Source organism: Crocuta crocuta, unplaced genomic scaffold (genome assembly GCF_008692635.1).
Source record: "Crocuta crocuta isolate KB4526 unplaced genomic scaffold, BGI_CrCroc_1.0 scaffold586, whole genome shotgun sequence".
In the NCBI taxonomy this organism is placed as follows: domain Eukaryota; kingdom Metazoa; phylum Chordata; class Mammalia; order Carnivora; family Hyaenidae; genus Crocuta; species Crocuta crocuta.
Genome location: NW_027532407.1, coordinates 4755474 through 4767835, shown reverse-complemented (window position 1 = coordinate 4767835; position 12362 = coordinate 4755474). Strand labels below are relative to the sequence as shown.

Below are 12362 nucleotides of genomic sequence, written 5' to 3'. Positions count from 1 at the left end.
ATGGTACTGTCAAGTCCTCTTACTTGAAGACTAGTTCTTGTTTATCTCAAAAGCATATATATAATGGTCTGTCACTGCCTGTCTATAAAAGGGTAAGATTCCTTCTGTTTTGAAGTCTCTCAGCACACATTACTTGTGATGGGCATAACATTTTGGTTTAATGCCTGTTCAAAAATAAAACTGTTTTCTTTCTCTTGAGGAAAAAAAAAATAGGCTATGAAAAGTTTCAAATATATACTATAAACCCTGAAATGATGGATAAAATAACACAAAAAAGTTATGGCTAACAAGCCAACAAATGACAAAAAAAGGAATCGTAAAAAATAGCTAATTCAAAGAAAGGCATAAAAAGAGGGAAAAGGAAAAAAGAAAAAAAATTAGACAAGTAGAAACAAATAGCAAGGTGGCAGATTTAAACCCAATCATTTCAAAAATCACATTAAATGTCAATGGTCTGAAAACTCAAATTAGGCAAAGACTGACTCAACTCTAGGCTGCCTGCCAGAAACCCATCCACATTAAATACAGTTGACCCCTGAACAACATGGGAGTTAAGGCTGCTGACCCCTGTGCAGCTGAACATCCGAGTATAATTTTGACTTCCCCTTAACTACTAACAGCCTACTGCTGACCAGCAGCCTTACTGATAATATATACAGTTGACTAACATAATTTGTTACATGTATTATATACTAGAGAAAATAGAATTTTACTAAGAAAATCATAAGGAAGAGAAAATACATTTATAGTACTGGACTGTATTTACTGAAAAAAAGAGTCCATGTATAGTGGACCCACCTACTTCCAGCCCATGTTGTGCAAGGGTCAAATGAATAAAGATACAATGAGGTTAAAAGTAAAAAATGTTTTTAAAAAGGTATACAATACTAAACACTTATCAACAGAGAGCTTAACTGTCTATATTAATATTAGAAAAAGATTTCAGAGCAAAAAACATGGGGGATAAAGAGAATAATTTCATCATGTATTAAATAATATAGGATACATGCCATGTAAGATGTATTAATAGTAAAATTTATTAATATTAAGATATAGTAAAGTATAATAATAAAAGAACATTATAAACAATTTTATTCCAATTCACAAAGTTAGATGGACACATTCCTTGAAAAACATACATTGTCCACACTCACTAAAATAGTAATAAAACTGAACTGCCCATATCTATTTAAAGAAATTGAATTTAGGGGCACTTGGGTGGCTCAGTTGGTTAAGCCTCTGACTTCATCTCAGGTAATGATCTCACAGTTCGTGGTTCAAGCCCTGCATTGGGCTCTGCGCTGACAGCTCAGAGCTTGGAGCCTGCTTCAGACTCTGTATCTCCCCCTCTCTCTCTGCCCCTCCCCCAATCATGCTCAGTGTCTCTCTTTCAAAAATAAATATTTAAAAATGTAATAAAAAATAAAGAAATTGAATTTTTAGTTAAAAACCTTCCCACAAAAAAAAATCCTTGAACCTATGTGATTTTACCTAACATTTAACAAACAATATCAATTTTATACCAACTCTACAAAAAAATTGAAGAGAATAAAATATTTCCCAATTCATTCCATAAAGGCCAGCATTATTCTGTCATAACATCTAACAAAAATTGAAGGAAAAAAAACTAGAAAAAAAAAAACCCATAACCAAAAAGAGAAACCTACAGGCCAATATCCCTCATGAATACATAATCAAAAATTAGTAACTCTTAATTCTAAATCAAATCCAACAACATATTAAAGGGATACTCTCTCATGATCAAGTAGAATTTATCCAGGAATGGAGAGTTGTTTTAACAGTCAATATTACTCATCATATCAATAGTCTAATAAAGGAAAAATATCATCATCACAATAGATTCAGAAAAAAAAACATCTGACAAAATCCAACATTTATTTCTGATATAAAAAAAAATCTGCAAACCGGGAATAGAAAGAAAATTCCTTAATCGGATAAAGGATACCTAAGAAAAAACTATTCTTAGCATTATAGTTAATGGTTAAAGACAGAATGATTTCTTTCTAAGAGCAGGGACTCTTAACACTTCTATTCAACACTGTATTGGTATCTTATCCAGTGGAACAGGCAAGAAAAAAAAAAGAACAATTTGATTAGAAAGGAAGAAATAAAGCTGTCATTCACACATGACATAGCTGTGAATGTAGAAAACCTATGGAAACTCAAAATGGGCAAAAAACATAAGGAGACATTTCACTGATGATGATAAACAAAAGGCAAATAAGCACATTTAGAAGACCTTCAGCAACCATGGACTTTGGGTGATAATGATGTGTCAGTATTAGTTCATCAACCGTAACAAATGTAGCACTCTTGTGGGGATGGTAACAGTGGAAAAGGTTAAGCACTTGTTGGGGCAGGGAGACTATGGGAAATCTCTGTACCTCTTGCTCAATTTTGTTGTGAACCTAAAACTATTCTAAAATGAAAAGTCTATTAAAAAGTATTCCATATCATTAGCCATCAGAAAAATGTAAATGAAAACCACAATGAGGTATCACTATATACTGAAAAAAATGGCTAATATAAAAAAAAGTCAAACCACCAAACATTAGCAAAGATGCAGGGAAACCGGATCATCCATATATTGATGGCAGGAAAACGAAATGGTACAGCTCCTTTGGAATGAAGTTTGGCAGCTCTACCACAATTAAGCATGTATGACCATACCATATGACCAGCAATTGCACTCTTGGTTATTTATCTCCTAGAAAAATGAAAAGTGGGATCTATACAAAAACCTATATGCAAATGTTCACAGAAGCTGTATTCACAACAGCTAAAACCTACGAATAAAGCAGGTATCTTTCAATGACTGAATGAAAGTATTCCAGCCATACCATGGAATACTACTAAACAACAATAAATTGCAATGGGCTGACTTGTGCTCCCCACCCCCCAAAACTCTTATGTTGAAGTCCTAACCTTAATTACCCAAGAATGTGACTATTTTTGAGGACAGGGCTTCAGGGTGGCACAGTAAATTAAAATGAGGACATCTGGTGAGCCCTAATCCAACCTGATTAGTGTCCTTAAAAGAACGGGAAATTTGGACACACAAAAAACACACAGGGAATGTGTGCACATAGGAAAACCATTCTAGAACACAAGGAGAAGGCAGCCACCTGCAAGACAAAGAGAGAGGTCTCAGAAGAAACCAAATCTGCAGACACCTTAACTTGGACCTCTAGTCTCCAGAAACATGACAAAATTTCTGTTAAGCCACCCAGTCTGTAGTATTGTTACACCAGCCCTATCAAACTAATATGTTGATATACGACTTCAATGATTCTCCAGGGAATTATGCTGAATGAAAAAGAGCCAATCCCAAAGGCTAAATAATATACGATCCCATTTATATAACATTATTGAATTATAAAATATGTCAATTATTGAATAAAGATCTTATTAAACACCTATGTATACCCAAACTGGTCTACTGGTACTGTCAACATAATACTTGAAAAGATGATTATAATCATTGGCCATCTTTGGAGAACCTTACAGAACAAATTTGTTCATTTAAAAAGTAGTTAGTAAAAGCAAACTACAAAGCACTTATCTATCCTTCCTTCCCTGAATGAACTATACTTTAGAATAAGAACAGTTAATGGAGAAAAGTTTCTCTTTACAGAATTACCACTAACAGTTGAAAGAGGAAGGATAAAGTTTTAGCAACCCCTATGGATCCAGTCAATGGTGATCAATAATTGCTTACATAAAATAAGAGAGAGAGAGAGAGACATTAACAAGATATGTGCCTCCCAATGGGCATCCACAAAAATCTCTCTTAAGTATTTCTTCCAGAAAGTATCAAACCAGGATCTGATCAGACCTCTAGGCCTGATCTATTTCCAGCAAATACAGAGAATTAGTTAAATATGTTAAACAATGAAGGAGATGCAATCTGCAAAACATACACTGTAGGAAATTCTACAGGATACACAATGCAGTTTCTTCAAATAAACTGTAAGAAAAGAAACGAATGGGGGACAGAAGTGGGAGGTAAAACCTACAGATTAAGAGATTTAAGACACAAGTCAAACAATCACAATATATGAATTTCATCTGAATCCTTTTTTAAGAGCACTGAAAAAAATTTATGAATTGTGAACTTCTGAACACTGGATATTTAATAGAAAATTTTCATTAATTTTGTTAGAGGTGATGAACAGAAATCTTTTNCCATGTCGGGCTCTGTGCTGACTGCCAGCTCAGAGCCTGGAGCCTATTTCAGAATCTGTATCTCCCTCTCTCTCTGACCCTCCCCTGCTCACGCTGTCTCTCTCTCTCTCCTAGAAATAAAAATATTAAAAAAAAAAAAATCATGCATACTGAAGAGGTGCCTGGATGGCTCAGTGGGTTAAGCATCCCACTCTTGATTTTGGCTCAGCTCATGATCTTGCAGTTCATGAGTTCTAGGCCCACATAGAACTCCATGCTGGTAATACAGAACCTACTTGGGATTCTCTCTCTCATAATAAATAAACTTTAGAAAAAAGAATAAAATATCATGCATATTGAAATATTTATTGGTGAAACAACGTATCTGGATTTACTTTAAAATAATCCGGAGTCAGGGAGAAACATAGTTAATAACGGATTAAGAAGTATATGAGAGTTCACACTATTAACCTATTTTTATAAATCTCTTACAGTCTCCATAATAAGATGTAAAAAATTAAAACCAGAAGTAGAATCAGAAATAAAAGAAGTTGCCAATAGCCTATATCTGTAAGACAAAATATAACATTCACAAATATGTTCTTAAATGACTTTCTCAGCATTACTCACACACAATAAGAATATGAGCACCATATTCAAATAGAAAGGGCAAATATAGTACTAGTAATAAGTAGATCCCTTCTATTACACTTAGGTTTTTAAATATTCTGCTTTTTACCTTTATTTTAAAAAACTCTTCATATGTCTGTAGTACTGTATAACTTACATGGAATGGCTAGTGTTACTCCAATTCCAAACTATTCATTTTCATTATTTCTCTAAGTATAATGACCGTATCACAAAAACAAATGCATCTATCAAGGACAATATATTTCATAGCTCTTGAATGTACATACACACACAAAACCCTAAGAGTCTGGCATTCAGGCATCATTTCTGCTTTACCGATGAGCAAACGGAGACTTGGAGAATTAACCGATTAACCTAAAATCCTACAGCCACATTACAACCACTGCACTCAAAAGTTTCCTGCTTCTAGGTGCAAAGTCTCTTCTCCATTCTGCCATGAAATAATTTAAGATGCAGAAGAAAACAAAATTCTAACTGATTCACTGTAAATCCTAACATGAACAGCACTCCTAATTTCTTAATGAAAAGTCCCTTATTTATAAGCTATATGCAGTATGAACACTATCTAATCTAATGCCAGTAATCACTAATATTCCATACATTAAACATTTATACAAAAAGGAAAAAATACTTTTCTAAACAAAACACCACAAACTTTCCTTAAATTTTAGCAAAAGCACATCAAAATCATTACACATACATTTATAAATTCAACTATTTTCAGGGTAACTTTGGCTATCTGGGGTCTTTTGTGGTTCCATACAAATTTAAGGACTTCGTTCTAAGCTCTGAGAAAAAAACCTGTTGGTATTTTTAGAGGAATTGCACTGAATGTGTAGATTGTTTTGGGTAGTACAGACATTTTAACAGTATTTTTTCTTCCAACCCAGAAGAACATAATGTCTTTTCCCTTCTTGGTGTCCTTTCAATTTCTTTCCTCAGTGTTTTATAGTTTTTTAAATTCAGGTCTTTCACCTCTTTGGTAGGTTTAACTTTTTATGTTTATTTATTTTTGAGAGAGAGAGAGACAGACAGAGCATGAGTGGGGGAGGGGCAGAGACAGAGAGGGAGACACAGAATCCGAAGCAGGCTCCAGGCTCTGAGCTGTCAGCACCGAGCCCAACGTGGGGCTTGAACCCACAGACCATGAGATTGTGACCTGAGCCAAAGTTGGAAGCTTAACCGACTGAGCCAACCAGGTGCTTCATCTTTATTAAGTATCTTATTGTTTTGGGTGCAATTGTAAATGAGATTGATTCCTTAATTTTATTTTCTCTTTCTGTTTCATTATTGGTATACAAAAATGGAACAGATTTTTGTACGTTCATTTTGTATCCTGTGACTTTACTGAATTCATGTAACAGTTCTAGCAGTTTATTGGTCAATAAATATAGAGTTTTCTATATAGACTACAGTGTCATCTACAAATAGTGAAATGATCATATGGTTCTTATCATTTCTTGAAAAGCAAAGCTGGAGGCATCACAATACTGGACTTGAAGTTATACTACAAAGCTGAAGTGTTTAAAACAATAGTGGCACAAAAACAGACACACAGATCAATGGAACAGAAAAGAAAATGCAGAAATGAACCCACAATTATATAGTCAATTAATCTTCAACAAAGCAGGAAATAATATCCAATGGAAAAAAGACAGTCTGTAGCAAATGGTGCTGGGATAACTGGACAGCAACATGCAAAAGAATGAAACTAGGCCACTTTCTTACACTGAACACAAAAATAAATTCAAAATGAATGAAAGACCTTAATGTGAGACAGGAAACCATCAAAATCCTAGAGGAGAACACAAATAATAATCTCCTTGACATTGGCCATAGCAACTTCTTTCTAGTTATGTCTCCTGAGGCAAGGGAAAGAAAACCAAGCATGAACTAGTGGGATCTCTTCAAGATAAAAAGTTTCTGCAAAGCAAAGGAAAGAATCAACAAAACTAAAAGGCAACCACAGGAATGGGAGAAGACATTCCCAAATTATATATCCGATAAAGGGTTAGTATCCAAAACATATGAAGAACATAAAACTCAACACCCAAAAAACAAATAATCCAATTAAAAAATGGGCAGAAGGCATGAATAGACATTTTTCTAAGGAAGACATACAGATAGCCAACAGACATATGAAAAGATGCTCAACTTCACTCATCATCAGGGAAACACAAATCAAAACTACAATGAGATACCACCTCACACCTATCAGACTGGCTAAAATCAACAACACATGAAACAGCAGGTGTTGGAAGGATGTGGAGAAAGGGCAACTCCATGCACCGTTAGTGGGAATGCAAACTGGTACAGCCACTCTGGACAACAGTATGGAGGTTCCTCAAAAAGTTAAAAATAGAACTCCCCTATAATCCAGCAACTCCACTACTAGGTATTTACTCAAAGAATACAAAAATACTAATTAAGAGAGATACCCCAATGTTTACAGTAGCATTATTTACAATAGCCAAATTATGGAAACAGTCCAAGTGTCCATCAACTGATGAATGGAAAAGATGTAGTATTCATATACAATAGTATATTACTCAGACATAAAAATTACAATTACATGGATGGAGCTAGAGAGTGGTATGCTAAGTGAAATAAGTCAATCAGAGAAAGACACATATTATTTCATTCATATGTGGAATTTAAGAATCAGAATAAGCAAAGGGAAAAAGAAAAATAAAGAGGTAAACCAAGAAACAAAATTGGTTTGGGTGGGTGGGACATTGGTTAAGTAGGTAATGGGGATTGAAGAGGGCACTTGTGATGAGCACCGGGTGTTGTGCATAAGTGCTGAATCACTATATTATACATCTGAAGCTAATATTACACTGTATGTTAAACTGGAATTTAAATAAAAACTTTAAAATTTTAAAGTGTTTTAACAGATTCTTAAGTTGTTCTAAAAATTTTTATCAATATAAAATTTTCTGGGGTGTTTCTCAGGTCAAATTATTCTGGTTGCATAATTTAATATGGGCATTCATTTATACTAACAAGTGTTTTGTATACATAAAGGTATTTAATCCACATTATAACTCCAAGATCCAGAAATTATTGTTAATCCTTTACACAAATAACAAAACTAAGACTTGGAGATTTAGGTAACTTGTAAATGGTAGGACTGAGACTTGAGTCAGTCTAGTCTGATGACAAATATTTGCTCTTAACCCATCCTTTATTCCAATAAACATCTACCTTCAGTTGCCAGAGTACCCAAGTTACTAAATGCCTCCTCTTGTTTCATAGACGATAGCCAACTGCTATCTAGAAGAGCTTTAACACAACAGCTGCATCAGAAACTGATTCATTGTGTCATTACATTCACTTCTCTGCACACACTGTCACATTCTCCCTTATATATTATTGTATAAACAGAGGTTAAATTCTTAGGCCCACCCTCAAAACCTTAAATATCTCTAAAAATAATATTTCTAGGTAAATGTCTAGTAATTATAACAGGATAATACCACACCCTCTTCTGTCATACACCCCTAAAAAAAAATAAGTACTCAATATCCCAAAGATAACATGAAATTCCTTCCTTGTCTTCCTCCAACATACCACCAAGAATAATTTCACATCCCCTAGTCCCATCATTAGCTCCATTAGGAGAAAAGTATATAGTAAGAAAGTAGTAATATTTATTTGTACTTGTTGTCAAGTCTGAAGCCTAAAAGGGCCTCTATGATGAAAACTATTACTGTTACAGTTCAGTACAAAAAAGTTTTATGTGAACCAGCCTGGAAACCTAACTACTATACTGTACTTACAAAGAGACTGGGAACAGAACCCACTTATAAATTGGAAACTAGCTTTATTATCCAATTCTCTCTATAATCTGCTACTCCTTCCCAACTTTCTGAAAATTTGCATTTATGAGTGAGAAGTGACGGAGCTATGACTACCTTTAACTGCACGTGCACAAAAAAAACTGTTAGGTGAAGTACCCAAATCAGTGAAAATGTACATACAATGCTTTGGGAAGATAATCCCAAAGTCATTCATCCAAGGTATTTCAATATTCCTCCCATTTTAGTAAGAATTCCAGATTATGTTCAGGTCTTTGAAACTGGATTCATTTTCTCTTTTTTATTACCAGATGCTATGCACCAAATGCTTGTGTTCCCCACAATTCACATGCTTAAAACCTAATGCCCAATATGATGGTATTAGGAGTTGTGGCCTTTAGGAAGTGAGTAGGTCAGAAGGCCTCTGTCCTAATGAATGGAACTAGTATCCTTATAAAAGAGGCTCAAGAAAGCTGCCACCCCTTCCAGCATGTGAGGCCAGTGACATGGCACGGTCTATGAAGCAGGAAATAGGCCCTCACACAGAGAATCAGCCAGCACCATGATCTTGGACTTCCTAGCCATTAGAACTGTGAGAAATAAATTTCTGTTGTTTATAAGCCACCCAGTCTGTGGTATTTTGTTACAGTAGCCCAAATGGTCTAAGATACCAGATTTTGTAATGGTTTTAAATATTTTTATGAGATGTACAAACACATATTTTGTTGTATTAATCTGATCAGTGAAAGCAGACATGTACACTAATATAATGCTGATAAGTAAATTCATTAAAAGTATCTGTCTAGAGTAATTTAACAATACCAAAAGTTTTATAAATATTCATAGCTTTTGACTAATTCAAAATATATTCTAATAATCAGAGTTTCATTCATTAATTTAACAAATTATCAAGGACTTACTTTGGTCAGGCTTTATTCTTATGAATAAGGACGTTTATCATATCATTTTATGTGCCAAAAAGTTGGGGGGGGGGAATCTAATAACAGTAAAAGTTAAAAAAGTAAAATGTATCTAATGTATTAAGTATTATAGTACCAATGGAAACATTATTAAATATCAAAAATTTTTAACAATAAAATGCTTGGGTGGAGAAAAAATTTTTTAAACAATATACAAAACTATTATATGTAACTATATATAACTACATGTATGATCCCAAATCTGTGCATTTAATGTTATTAGCCAGAGACCTTGGTCAAGTTACTTAATCTCACTCTACTTCAGTATCACTTTCTATAAAATCAAGATTTTACATTTTACACGTAAAATAAAGGTTTTTTATTCAATCTCAGTGGACTGTTGGAGGAGTTATTTGCAAAATGCTTATGATATTCCACCAGAACAAATAAAATAGTAATTATTTGCTGGTGTTAGTAGTAGTAGTAGACATACACACAAATATACTTATCCAAAGAAAAAAATGGAAGAAATGTATCAATGCTATCAAAGATTCTAAATTCTAACAAAACTAATTCTGAAACAATCGGGAAATTTAAGCACAGCATATTATAAGATTGTAAAGGTTATTTTATAAGGTATGGCTTTGCTTTTCAATAACTTTGTATCAGAGTGAAATATGTATGAATAAAATATGATATCTAATATTTGCTTTAAAATACTTTTAATGCTAAAAACTTTTAATGCTATCAGAATAACCTAATTATTACTGGATAAAAGAATTATTACTATCTTTTCTTTATTTTTTCTCTTTTCCAAGATCATTCTTTAAATAAGAAAAGTTTTTTCAAAATATGTTAAGGAAATCCTTACCGACACTCCTTCCACAGATGAAACTTCCTCCCAAGTTAACCAAGCTCTTTCTCTGACATGATCTGGTATCTTTAATTTCTGACATAATGCAGTAAAATCAGGTTCTTCAGTTTCTTTAAATACAAGCCTGCCAGGTAAAAATAGATATATAATAGGCATATACTTACAAATCAAACTAATTATTTGTTTCAATGGTTTGCAGGTAACAGCACTGTTTTAAAAAAAAAAAAGCATTACTATTTTAAATTATCTTATTTATCTTTGAAAAAAACTACAGGTAGAATTTTAAACATTTTTTTCATAGTCTTTCCAACAAAAACACCACACAGTGAAAGACGTTTAAGTGAATCACATACACTTCAGAGCAGAAGAACAGCTCTGTAAAAGTAAGTAAGCATGATAGCTAAAGGTGTATGGGAAAATTGGGATGACAGTAAAGGCAAAAAGAGGAAAATCCATATATAATATTACAGAATTTAGTATCAGCGACTTTGCTAAAATGCAGTCTACACTTACCAATGTCTCACATAATCTCTCAACCTACTAGCATTTCTTACATAATGATTAACTTAACATAAACTATTGCTATGCTTATTTTATCCTTTTCTCGTCAATCTTCCTTACTCATGATAGGTAGTCAATAATTTCTCATTGGCTAGTTCCTTTTTATTCATTTAAAGGCTATTTGACACTAATAATAATAACAACAATAGTATGATCAATAACTACTAATTTTTTAGTTTTTACTCTGACCCTGTACAAAGTACCTTAAGTGCATAATTTCAGTGGAATCTGCACATCAGCCTATTAGATAAATACTCTTATTCTTCTTCTTCTACAGATAAGTACCAAATCAGAGAAATTAGAGTACTCAACTAGGTAATGGTCAATAAGTGGGAAATCCAACAATTTAACTCCATGATCCATGCCCTTAACCACTATTCTAGACTACCAACCCTCCTTCAAAACATAATTAACTTTTGATTATGTCACTGATTGGGGTGAAGTGCTATTCCTAGGGAAGGTTCCCTTCTAACTTTACCACTTAGGCCAGAAAAAAATGCAGCAGAAAGACGATCTCAACTGTCAAAGGTAGAAACAGAGTCTTTCATTCAAAAGTACAGGGAGAGTGAGCCCTGAATCCATCCCTAAACAAACTGCTAGGCTTCAGACAGCCAGTGGTTGTACTCTTGCTAAGCTGCTATCATCAGAGTTGAACTGCCCATACTAATGAAAACTTTTGTGGGTAAGGATAATCAAGACAGTGTATTTTGTGTGGTTTTGACTTACAGGAGAATTTTTGATAGTTGCATCATTTAAAGATTATATAAAATAATGCTGGGTCAGGGAAGAAAAGCCTTCTTTTCCCAAGTGGTGGCCACAATTTCAATATTTCTAGTTACTCTGCAATAATGGAGAATGCTCCAAAAGCTCTGTGGATACCAGGGAATTCTTCAAGGTATATTTACTGCTTTTCCCAAATGGAAACTTTCAAGTATTGGATACATACTTCCGTCTTCTCCCAGAATCATTTCAGATTTTTAAAAAAAATAGTGAGTATGATTTTTTACTGACCCATAAGACAATCCACTTAAACAGACGGATTTTTAATAGCCTTTCACACGCTATCCCAAAAGCTCGTTCCAATCTTTTACAACATGCTTGAACTGTGTTTGCGAAGTTGAAAGAATAGGACTTGGTAATGGACAAGACGGGAGAGGAAGTGGTGAGGGACAGAAATGAGTTCCATTTCCCTGCAATGTATATACATAGTCTCAAAGTAGAACCAGTACTGACAATAATAAAGGCAATCACACTCTTTCAATCTTAGCTTTTTAACCATAAAGTATCACAATCAAGAAAAATAAGATGTTGCAATACAATAAATATCTCCTTCTCATGTTCTACTACATTATCATGGCCTCGCCTAAATTT

General features: G+C 33.8%; 1 protein-coding gene across 2 annotated transcripts in view; it reads right to left on the bottom strand.

Annotated features, from left to right (window-relative positions):
• The window catches only part of RB1 (RB transcriptional corepressor 1), a 168456-nt gene extending 157954 nt beyond the window's left edge, over nucleotides 1-10502 (bottom strand). For both annotated transcript variants that reach the window (XR_013338725.1, XM_077778782.1), the window contains exon 1: nucleotides 10428-10502. The gene's annotated coding sequence lies outside the window, so the exon portion shown is untranslated. The remainder of the gene's footprint in view (nucleotides 1-10427) is intronic.
• Between the last annotated feature and the right edge of the window lie 1860 nt (nucleotides 10503-12362).